The sequence below is a fragment of the Asparagus officinalis genome, chromosome 1 (assembly GCF_001876935.1).
Source record: "Asparagus officinalis chromosome 1, Aspof.V1, whole genome shotgun sequence".
In the NCBI taxonomy this organism is placed as follows: domain Eukaryota; kingdom Viridiplantae; phylum Streptophyta; class Magnoliopsida; order Asparagales; family Asparagaceae; genus Asparagus; species Asparagus officinalis.
The window spans coordinates 20,441,747-20,452,413 of NC_033794.1; the positions used below are offsets into that span (position 1 = coordinate 20,441,747).

Consider the following 10,667-nt stretch of genomic DNA (forward strand, 5'->3'; position numbering starts at 1 on the left):
TGCCGTGGACTACAAGAAGCTGAGGAAGCTCATACTTGGGAAAAAGCTCGCGCCTTGCTTCGATGTCGTTGAGGATTCTGAGATCGCCGGCAATCTCGAAGAGTGCCCCATTTGCTTCCTCGTAAGAGAAGAAATTTACAGTTCTTTTCCCCTAGTTTTCTTCAGTTGGCTCAGTTTCGCTTAATCTCCAATTTTCCATAGTTGACCGTGTGATTCTTTAGATATCAGATATGCCTAATTTGTTGTTTGTTTGTGTTTTAATTACGTTTCTAGCTTTGTTTTTTTAAACAATTTTTTTTGCAGAAACCTTCATATTTTCTATTTCATTCTGATTTTTCATATTATTATAGCCTTTGTTTGAAATGAGAATTTGCTGTATCTGTAATCTCGCTAATTCAGAAGGGTATCGAATCATTTCCTCTACTTTTCTTCAAATTCTTCTATTATTTTGTAATTTACTCATTTTTCTCTGTTGGTGGTGCTGTGTGATTGGAATTTGTTAATACTCAAGCCGAGCAGACCAAGTCACTGTGTTTCTTCTTAATTTCCCAATATATTAATAAAATCCATACTAATATATGTCGTCATTCTTCTTTATCTCTAATTTTCTTCTTTTCCTTAAGTATTAGTATTATCCAAGCTGAACAGATTGAACTACATCCACTGGGTTGAAGACCTCCTGTCCTCTGAGCTCATCCTGCTAAGCGAGGGCTCTGATGGCAAAGTGAGGGATTTGATATCGGGAATGTGGCCAATTGCATCTACCCGCTCTTGGGCGCGTCCCTGTTAGGATGGAGCTTCGTTGGCTCAGATGGAACTCTCCATTCTTTCCTAGGGTTTATATTCTTGATTAAGCATTGACAGATACACGATGTATCAACTTGTTGTAGGAGTATTTGATATTGTTTGTTGTACATGTGGGTGGACCGCTTCTTACAACAATACTTTTGTTAGAGAAATATAGGTCGTTCAGAACTTTATAGTACATTGTGGAAGACTTTTGTAATATGTGAAGCTGTAAGACTAATCATATTATGTATTCAAACAATATTAGCTGTAAGAATGTAAAAAATTTTATGTAATATACTTGTTTAGCTGAGGTATACTTTTTTTGCTTCCCGATAAATATCTTGGTACTATAAAAACTTTTAATTGAATAATTTTGAGCTAATATTTTATTTGATTGTGTTAACTTTCAAAAGAAAATGTTGGCTTTCAACTGTACACGTTAACGTTCAGATTCTTTAGCGAACTTTTAAGTGAAGATATTAACTTTTAGCTGAGCATATTAATGTTTGATTAAAAAAGTTAACTACAAGTTGTACATGCTAACTTTTAGATGTATATGTTAACTTTTAGACAAACATGTTGCCTTTAACATGAATATGTTAACTTCCACTTGAAAACGTTAACTCTCAACTGAACATGTTAATCTTCTGCTGTGTATGTTAACGTTTAGCCGAACATGTTAATTCAACTTGAACATGTTAACTTTTACTTGAACATGTTAACTCTCAGTTGAATATGTTAACTTTCTGCTATATATGTTAACTTTCATTCTAAGATGTTGACTTTAACATGAACATGTTAACTTTCCATTCTAAGATGTAAGAAAATAATAATATGCTGCTACGAAAATAATAGTATGCTGCTACAAAAATGCTATTGTGCACTCAAGCAATATCAGCTGTAAGAATGTACGAATTTTTGTGTAATGTAATTGTTTAATTGGGATTTTCTATTTGTATTTCCTATAAAATATCTTGGTGCTAAAACTACTTTTCAACTGGATAACTTTCAGCTAAACATGTTAACTTTGATTTGACTACGTTAACTTTAAGATGAACATGTTGTCTTTCAACTATACACGTTGACTTTCAAATTATGTAGACTTTCAAGTGAAGATGTTAACTTTCAGCTGAATAAATTAAATTTAAGCTGAAAATGTTGGCTTTAACCTGAACATGTTAACTTTCACGTGAGCATGTTAACTCTCATCTGTATATGTTAACTTTTAAGTGTATACGTTAACGTTTAGGTTTTTATGCTAACGTTCACGTGAACATGTTAACTATCAGTTGTATATGTTAACTTTCATCTGCATATGTTAACTTTCTTATGATTATGTTAACTTTCAACATAATATGTTAACTTTTACTATTACATGTCTGCCTTCTTTATAACATGATAACATGCAACTGAATATGTTAACTTGTCAGATGTACATGTTAAGTATTGACTTTTCCTGTTGACATTCAAGTAAACATGTAGCTTTTCATTTGAACCTGTTAAATATATATTGTATCAAAACAAAACATAAACATATGGTGGAAAAAATACCAAAAAATACAATAAGAACAATAAACGTCAAGCTTGCTGCATTGTTTGTCATCCACAACAACTATTTACACAACTAAACTAATATACACAATACAGACATGCACACAAGTTTTGGTTCAACCAATCATTTTTTAGAACAACTTTCTCCCATTCTTATCAAATGTCTCTGCTTGATTCTTCTGTTGTCATTCTTCTATTAGAAGTTCAGCTACTAGCCTGACACAGATGACATCAGACTCAACATCGGGAGTAGTTACTTGATTCGTATCAACCCCATGGATTATAGCCTTCATATATAAGGGAACGAAAATTCCACAATCAAAACTGCATGATATAAAGTATCAAGCTAGTTAGATATATGATGCTATATAAAATAAAAAATATTAAATTTGTGAAATACTAACATTCTAGTCCTGTTGCTCGCAAGGGACGGCTTCATATCTGAACTTTCTCGTTAACATTCTGGGGATCAAATCCAGACTTCATATGATACAAGACCTGAAATTTAACAGTAACATACAAACATTAACAATTGCTAATAAACATGCACATGCAACAGTGAAAGGTAACATGTACAAGCAAACGTTAACATAAATGTCCATAAGTTAACATATAAAGGGAAATATTGACATTTATAAACAAACATTAACATGATTGAATAAAAGATGACAAATAACATGCAACCAAACATGAATGAGAGTTACTAGACTTACTGATAGAATTTCTGATTATAAAAATTTGAGACCTATCTGTTCTCATCTGGTGTGAGCTTTGCCGCTACATGATGAGGTACTCTAAAGTTGTGAATGAAGGTTCCTTCACTATCAACCAAGCGTATGCCAAAATCAAAAATATTAGGAATACCAACATGTTAACAACTTTAGAAGAGCCTCCTTCTTCTTGATTTTCTTGATCCACAAAATAGACCCCAAGACATGCACAAGGGGGATTTCTTAAATGTTCAACGCATGGTCCAAGAACTTTCAGCACGAATATGTTCTTTGATTAGAGAACCAATTTGATGCTCAAGTACATGATGATAAAAAAATTAACTCTTTTTAGTTGAATAGTGCGCTTGTCTTTTAAAATAATCAAGAAAGAAGTATGGCATCCCAGAAAGGAAATAAAGGAAAAAAACAAAAAATTAAGAAAAGAAGTCATCTCTTCTTCCGAAATCATCAAGTCTTGGATATTAAAGATAAGAACGAGAAAACACCAAGAATTGAAAAAAGGGTCCGAAACCCTAGCAACACAAAACTAATTAGGGCAATCAAAAGGAACAAAAACTTCTCCCAAAAACCCTAACTTTTTAGGAAGCTCACAAACCTGCAGTCCAATGTGCTGGAATTTCTCATGGTTATTGATGAAATTAAAAGAACGGCAGGGTTTCAAGCAGATCTCCCGCCTTCGAATATTGTTAACGCTGTTGACGAAAGAATTGACCCTCACCCGCTTTCTCGTCGAGATTCGCCGACCCGAGCACGGCCTCGGGCTCGCCAAGATCCACCGGCAAGTCACCATCTTGGCCCAAAAAATGGATCTAATGGACTAGAAATTAGGGTTTTGAATTTGAGTTTTCAAGATGACCAAGCTTTGAGCTTGAGAAGAGAGGTGAGAGAGAGAGGGCAGTTTTTGGTTTTCAAAATAAGTTGCTCTTTGTGCTGTCTAGGAAATGAAAAAGGGACTGAAACATCATTACTTTATGTATTGAGGGCTTTGGTACAAAAAAAAATACGGGGGCCTGCTCATATCCTCTTTATTTTTTGGGGGGGCTAGATACATTTTTCCCTTCTTGTTTACTTTTCATGCTTAGTTTTTCTTGCTTAATTTAGGAGAAATTTTAATTTCATGCTTGGATAGTTAGTTTATTTTCTTCCTTTTTTTCTTGTCTGGTATTTTTATTCATGCTTTCTTTATTTGCTCATAATTTAGTATTTAATAAAATGTGTGGCTAATATACTTAGAATAATTAGGATAAGAAGAAACTAGTATAATTTATTTATTAAAATTAGATATGATCTCTTTTATGTTCTAATTATTTATGTATAGATTAATCAATCAAAATAATAGTTGATAGAATATTCTAATTTGCTTGGTTATACTTTCCTTTAGTGGTTTGATAATTTGAGCTTACTAGTATTCTAGAATTATTATTTTCAATTGATTGTCGATACATGAATTTCATTTTATTTTTAGAATCTATCTTGATAATCTATGCTTTCTTTAATTAGATTGATAGGTTATGTTTGTTAACTATAAAAAAATTAAAAAGAAAGTAATTTCTAAATCTAATAAATAGTTATCTAATGGAATCTATTTTAATTTCCTAGTTTAATTCTCTTGATCTCTCTTTTATATTTCTTCTTTCTTAGTTTTTTTAGTTGGTATCTTTTCCTTTATTTTCTATTTCTTTTGATTTTTTACATTTTATTTCCCGTTCTTTTTTACCTCTATTTTTTTTGTTGAATATAGCTTGCATTGAAATAATGCTAATTTAATTAAGATCGAAAGTTTGATTTTGACCGGGAAGATAAATTATAATTAGAATTAAATTCTAATGGGAAGGAACTAGACTTCGAATAATTCTAGAAAGCATCGAGACAATGGAATTCTAAGAGAGTAAGATTTACAGAAGGCATCATGCGAAAGAATTCTATAAAGATTAGAATTGGTTAAAGAAAGGAATCATATATGAACTCAAAATAAGAGAAAGAGAAATTTATAAATGCCCTTGGGAGACTCATTATAGAGGCAGCAAGCCAAAGAGAGGGAAAAAAAAGAAAGAAGGATCTTTAGCAGCGAATTCCCATACAGATAGAGGCACCTATCAAAATGATACTCCAGAATACAAAGTTTATTTTCTTTTGAACCCCAAGTATACAATACAAAGTGCATGGCTAGAAACAATAAAGTATCCAGCTCTACATCCACTCAATACTAGAGCCAAAACTTTATCCTAATGGTTTATCATTATTGTGTTTGGGATCTATATGGGATAATTTTACAATTTTATACTTCAGCAAAGTCATGCCTAAATTCTAGTAATGTCATAAATAGTAAATACAAGTAAAAGTAAATAAAAGTACATATGTAGCTCTGTCATTATGTAACCCCGCCGCTACTTATAGTATGTAACTATACATTCTATAGTGTATAGCTTTATGTCCTATATGTACATTCAATTTATAGTATTAGATACTACTGATTGTGTGCAGCTAGACACTTTATACTCTATATTTGGGTTTAAAGATAAATAAATTTTGTACTTTTGCGTATATGTGAACAGGTAACCATGTGGGTCTTTAAGTAAGTAGGCGTAAAACTTTGGGTTTATAATAACACTCCCTATTGTTTATTGCTCAAGTTCTTGCAAAATCGGAAAGCCTGTTACACGTAACGATGTCTACGTCATGGGTCCAACTAGTCAACACTAAAATTTGTGAAGCTACAAAAAAGGTGTATGTTAAAAGGGGCTGTCTGGTTCATCAAAACTTTTGGTATTTGGGGTGGATTATAAAGAAGGAATTTTTACTGTAGACTCATTCTCATATTTAATCCCTAAAACCAATCTGCTTTAAAGTTATTTATGAGAATCGGCCCACTTTGAATTAATTGCGATACTAATTAGTAGGGGTTGTCAACCCCAACTAATTAGTAGCCTAATTAGCAGCCGCAAACCTTCCCTGCTCCCTGACCCCGCTTGTAATTAGACTACTAATTAGTCGGGGTTGGCAATCCCGACTAATTAGTATCGTAATTAACTCAAAGTGGATCGATTTTCATAAATAAATTTAAAATGGGTCGGTTTTAGGGATTAAATCTGGGATTGAGTCTACAGTGAAAATTTCTTCGGCTTATAAATTCTAGGTGTCATAAGTGTCATTTTTTAGTTTTTTTAGATTATACTTGTTCTTTGTTTCAGTAAAAATTTTGAAATGTTAAATCCCTTTAAATGCAAAAAAACTAAGTTTTTTTTTTCAGAATTTGCCAAATCTCATGAATTGGAGAGGATTTATCAAATTCTATTAATTGGTATGGTTACCCCAATTACTAAATCATTGTATCGTTCTCGTGTGGGGAGGTAAGTTCACTAAGGAAAGCATACCCACCTCTCCTTTTTTTTACAATTGAAACAAGCAATAGATTATAAAATTTAAAATTTGTTATCCTACAATTTTGGGTTTGAATCAAACAAGAGATTATAAAATTTAGGATTTATTTTCTTATAATATTATTGAACCAAACAAGGTATGCAAAAATCCCAAAGCATGTATAAAACCCTATAGATTTGAAATTTCCAATAAGATTATAAATTCTAAAATTTTAGGATTTGAATAAAACAGCCCCAAAGGCTATTTTATATAATTACCGCTTCGTGTCACGTGTGTTTGTTGGACCCTCCAGGCTTGCTGAAGCAAACAGCTCTGAGGAAAACATGCGGGTCTCTAGGCCTTTCTTGTAAAGAAAGGCGAGGAGAACTACTGAGGAAGGCGTGTGAGTTGTCCGTGTCTGCTCCATTAAATTGTTGTACATTAAATTTTTTTGTTAAGTTGTTTCATATAGATTCCTCTACTTGCTAATTCTACTCTTGATTTGAAGGACTAATATCGAAGTAACTTAAGGGTCGAGAGACCAAATAGCAATTCCAATAATTTGAGAGACTAATTTTAAAAGACCTAACAGCAATTTTAGTGATTTGATGGGACTAATTTCAAAATATGAAAATATTTAAGGGACTATTATAGAAAAAATACCTACCTGGTTATGGTTACTTGGTGGATTATTTACACTTTGGTACCCAAAAGTTTCCGCACATTTTACCTTGATGGCTCAAAATATTTTTCTAACACTCCGGTACCCTTAAATTCCAATCCAGTTTCACTTTCATATATTAAAGTATTTTTTAACACTTTGATCCCCCAAAGTTTCAGTCACATTTCTCTATTATACGTCGTTCAAATTCTTTTAGATTTTCATTAAATTTAAATGACACCCGGTATCATGCGATGCATTTGGATCAGCTTTATCTAGTCATGTAATAAAAATTACGTGCCTCGGATTTTCTATTCATCAATGTATCTTTATGAGTTATAATAGAGGCTGTTGCGCTTATAATCTACTTCTTATTAACTAAAAGAGAACACTCAAAAAACACTTATGAACAGTAAATCTGATCTGCACCAATCAGATTATTCATAACATAAAAATAAGCATAATCCACGTACTCAAAATAAGCATAGATAAAACTTCCACGCCCACGTTCTAATGTTCCGTCTTCTTTTAACCGTTAACTTATTTGAACCGAAACTTCCCACCCACGATTTTTCAACTCCATTTCCCCCCTTCCTACCCTCTCTGCCCTCTCCCCGAACACACGAGGTCTCTGTCCTCATCTCCTCCTCCCCCTCCTCCACCCATTCCCCCGCCACCTCCTTCAAAGACCGCCTCTCTTTGCAGAATCCAACCGAGCTTGAATCCCTCTCTTACACACATCTTCTATCATGTCCAGACCCCCCTCTCTCTCCGGTGCCCACTTTTCACAACCGACGATCCTAAATTTCTCTTTCGTTTCCTTATAAATACGCTAGGATCTAGGGTTCTTTACTCCATTATTACGCGGGTTTGAAAGTATGGGGCTTTTGGTTTTAGTCTCTCTCAATTTCAATTTCCAATTTTCGAATTCTAGGGTTTCGGATAATCGCGATCTCGAGATGGTTACTCGGGCGGTGAAGAGGGGAGCGAAGGCGAGGGCGACGAAAGGAGCGAAGGCCGCCGCAGCCGCTACCTCGACGGAGGTTGAGAAGACGGCGAAGATGGAAGAGGAGACGGTGAAGGTCGAAGAAGAGACAGTGACTGAGACAAAGGAAGAGATGAAGGTCGAAGAGGTCGGGATCGAGGAGGAGAAACCCTCGGTTGAAGAATCAGAGGCCGAGAGCTCTGTAAATGCGGAAGGTAAAGTTTTTTTTTGTTGATAGATGTAAAATTAGTAGGGCTTTGCTTTGTTTTTAGTGAAATTTGTTTTTTTTCGTAGTGTTGCATTTTGCTTAATTACTTACTTGATTGTTGCTAATTGTTTGCTGATATTTGTTTTAGATACGTAGTGTTGCATTTTGCTTAATTACTTACTTGATTGTTGCTAATTGTTTGCTGATATTTGTTTTAGATATGTTTTTCTCATTTCAAATTGTCCACTTACTTGATTGTTGCTAATTGTTTGCTGATATTTGTTTTAGATATGTTTTTCTCATTTCAAATTGTCCTGCCTAAGATAAATGTTTCTCCTTTGCATGCTTCTTTTTTACTTTAGGGTTTTACCTTACATTAGACCCTAAATTCTTTAAGCTTCATATTTATAACTTGCACTCAAGATATAGGAAATTGTTAGAAATAACACCTTTTAAACGTAGAGTTTGGCCGTAACATCTTTCTTAATTTTATATAAGGCCCTCATCTTTATATTTCTAAAGAATACCTCAAATCTATTAATTACATGTATTAACCATACTATGGTAATGATTATGGATGAAATAAGGCTCTAATATGGTCAAAAAAACAGTTTTTAACTTTCTTATTTTTCTCTTTACTATCTCACAACTTTTGGGTTGACATTGTTTCTCTTTAATTCTTATGTTTTCATCAAGGATTATATTTTCACTGTACTCCCTTATGTGTGCAAATTCAAGCAATAAATATTCCCTGGATGAAGTGACATCACAGACCTTCTTGGTGTTTGAAGTTAACTAAATGTTTTTAGTAAATGTGAGGATGATTGTTTAAACCGAGCTCAATATGGCTGCTTTTTCAATATTTTGGTGTGTTGAATTCCACGCTTCTAATATATAGTTGATTGCCAAAGGGATTTATGTGTTTTTGCCTGGATATTTTTCCCTTCTACGTGATCTACAAGTTATGAATCTTTTCTTTATTAATAAAAGTCATTTGTTTAATACTATTACATGGAACAATTAATTTGAGTCAAAACATATTGGATAAAATCATAAAGAGCCATTGGTTAATATCAATGGCTACAACCAAGTTGCGAATTTTTTTTAGAAACCGTGCTTTGCACAGGTCTAAATACTAGTATCTTATAATAGTGGATGATTCTTGAAAATTTATTTATAGGTACTACGATAATGCCCTGTTTGGATGGAGGGTAGAGAGGGGGAGGGGAAGAGAAATGCGGCTTTCACCTTGTTTGGGAGTTTTTTTAATGAGGGTAGAGAGGAGGAAGGAAGGGGAACGGAGGGTAAAATTGCTTGGTTTTCTTTCCCCCCGATTTGGGCGGTAGAGGAGGGTAAAGGAGGGTAAAAGGGTGTAATGACATTCTTACCCCCATCAAAACAAATAAAAGGGCTGATGTGTTATTAGTATAAAGTCATTTATGTAAATTTACATATATTTACTTCCTTTCACCTTCATTCACCTTACTCAACTCCCAAACAACATATTATAATTCTCTTACCTTCCCTTCCCGTTGTTTACCTTTCCTTCCCTTCCCGTTGTTTACCTTTCCTTCCCTTCCTTTCCCTTCACTCAGTTTCCCTTAACTTCCCTTCACCCCCTACAAATCCAAACAGGCCCTAAGGGTCTGTTTGGATTTGTAGGGGGTGAAGGGAAGTTAAGGGAAATTGAGAGAAGGGAAGGGAAGGGAGTTCCCTTCCCCTTGGTTACACCCCAATTTGGGGGTAACAAATTTTATGCTATTAGGGGGTGAACCAAGGGGAACTAGGGTGAATTAACTTCACCTCCTAAATGTTCCCAAACAAGATGAATGGAAGTGAATGGTTCCCCTAACTTCTCTTCACCCTCATTCCCCTCAATCCAAACAAGCCCTTGTGCCTGTTTGGATTTGTAGGGGGTGAAGGGAAGTTAAGGGAAACTGAGTGAAGGGAAGGGAAGGGAAGGAAGTTCTCTTCCCCTTGGTTACACCCCAATTTGGGGGGTAACAATTTTTATACTATTAGGGGGTGAACCAAGGGGAACTAGGGTGAATTAACTTCACCTCCTAAGTATTCCCAAACAAGGTGAATGGAGGTGAATGATTCCCCTAACTTCCATTCACCTTCATTCCCCTCAATCCAAACAAGCCCTTAGGGCCTGTTTGGATTTGTAGGGGGTGAAGGGAAGTTAAGGGAAACTGAGAGAAGGGAAGGGAAGGGAGTTCCCTTCCCCTTGGTTACACCCCAATTTGGGGGGTAACAAATTTTATACTATTAGGGGGTGAACCAAGGAAAACTAGGGTGAATTAACTTCACCTCCTAAGTGATCCCAAACAAGATGAATGGAGGTGAATGGTTCCCCTAACTTCCCTTCACCCTCATTCT

At 34.6% G+C, this 10,667-nt stretch overlaps 2 long non-coding RNA genes across 2 annotated transcripts; one reads left to right on the forward strand and one right to left on the reverse strand.

The window, feature by feature from the left end:
* LOC109820811 lies at positions 1-1,082 on the forward strand. Its single transcript, XR_002241933.1, has 2 exons — positions 1-121; positions 624-1,082. It is a non-coding gene; the product is annotated as an uncharacterized LOC109820811 (long non-coding RNA).
* LOC109841216 lies at positions 2,362-3,956 on the reverse strand. Its single transcript, XR_002247184.1, has 3 exons — positions 3,667-3,956; positions 2,745-2,838; positions 2,362-2,664 (listed from the first exon to the last, which is right to left on the reverse strand). It is a non-coding gene; the product is annotated as an uncharacterized LOC109841216 (long non-coding RNA).